At 38.7% G+C, this 1,286-nt stretch overlaps 1 protein-coding gene across 4 annotated transcripts in view; it reads right to left on the bottom strand.

Annotated features, from left to right (window-relative positions):
- Positions 1 to 1,286, bottom strand: part of Fastkd1 (FAST kinase domains 1) — a 51,691-nt gene that overhangs the window by 18,882 nt on the left and 31,523 nt on the right. The gene's annotated exons all lie outside the window — the stretch shown is intronic.

The following is a 1,286-nucleotide window of genomic DNA, read 5'->3' as shown; positions in this document are numbered from 1 at the left end:
AAAAGCTTATTGTAATTTTTCTGTAAAGTAATTAAGCAGTATGGTGCTGAGGATATAGCTCAGTGGCACAGTGCCTGCCAGCCACGTGAAAGGTCATGAGTTCAATTCACAGTAATAAAAAAAAAAAGAAAAGTAATTACGCAGTACGGCTTAAGTGCTTTAAAAGTAATTACATCATTTGACATAAAAAGCATTATCTAGGGAAAAAGTCTCAACTACACATAATCTGGGTACAAAAATAAATCATACAGTATGATTCAATTTATATAAACATCCAGCTCCTTGGGCAGATGAGGCAGGAGGATTTCAAGTTCAGGTTAGTGTGGCCAATGGAGAAACTGTCTCAAAATAAAAAGGATATAACTCAGAACATTTTGCTTGAATTCCAGGGTCTGAAAAATCAACAAAGAGAGTACAAAGGCCAAACTAATCCATACAGCTGGAAGTAGAAATAGTAGTTAACCATAAAAATGAGGACAAAGTAATGAGAAAAGATGTACATTTTATGTATATGATACTTAAAATATATAAACTGGGTGTGACAGTGGAACTCTGAGGGGAAAATATAAATCTGGCTTGAACCTCCTTGCATCTCAGACATTATTTTAGTCTTTTTTTTCTTTTCTTTTGCTGTCTTGGGGGAGAGGAGTACTGTGAATTGGATCCAGGGCCTCAAAGATGTTATGCAAGTTCTGTATCACTAAGCTGTATCCTTACCTTTCATTTAATCTAATTTAATTTTTACTTTATCTTAGTTTACTTTTTGAGAGAGGGTCCCACTATGCAGTTCAGGTTGGCCTCAATCTCACAGCAATCCTCCTGCCTCAGCCTCCCAAGTGCTGGGTTTATAGGCATGTGCCACCATGCCTGACCCATTCTAATTTTTCCTTTTAGTCTTTTTTGAGACAGGGTCTCTCTATGCAGTTCAGGCTGGCCTTGAGCTCACTTTGTAGCCCAGGCTGGTCTCAAACTTGCAATGGTCCTCCTGCTTTGGCCTCGTGAGTGAGTACAGGCTGGCCTTAATCTCACCATGATCATCCTGCTCAACCTCTCAAGTGCTGGGATTATAGGTATGTGCCATCAATTCAGCATACAGCGAGCAAAGGCACTGGCAGAACAGTCACAGATAAGTGTCCTGACATTTTTAATGATTTGATATTATTGTTTTGTTTTGTTTTGTTTTGTTTTTTGGAGTTTTGGTGGTGGGGATTGGACCTGGGATATCAAGTATGCTAAGCAAGTGTTCTACTACCCAGCCATACACTCAGGCCTTAATATATTTAATA

The sequence above is a fragment of the Octodon degus genome, unplaced genomic scaffold (assembly GCF_000260255.1).
Source record: "Octodon degus isolate 3935 unplaced genomic scaffold, OctDeg1.0 scaffold00065, whole genome shotgun sequence".
Lineage (NCBI taxonomy): Eukaryota > Metazoa > Chordata > Mammalia > Rodentia > Octodontidae > Octodon > Octodon degus.
This window is presented reverse-complemented; position numbering and strand designations above follow the sequence as displayed.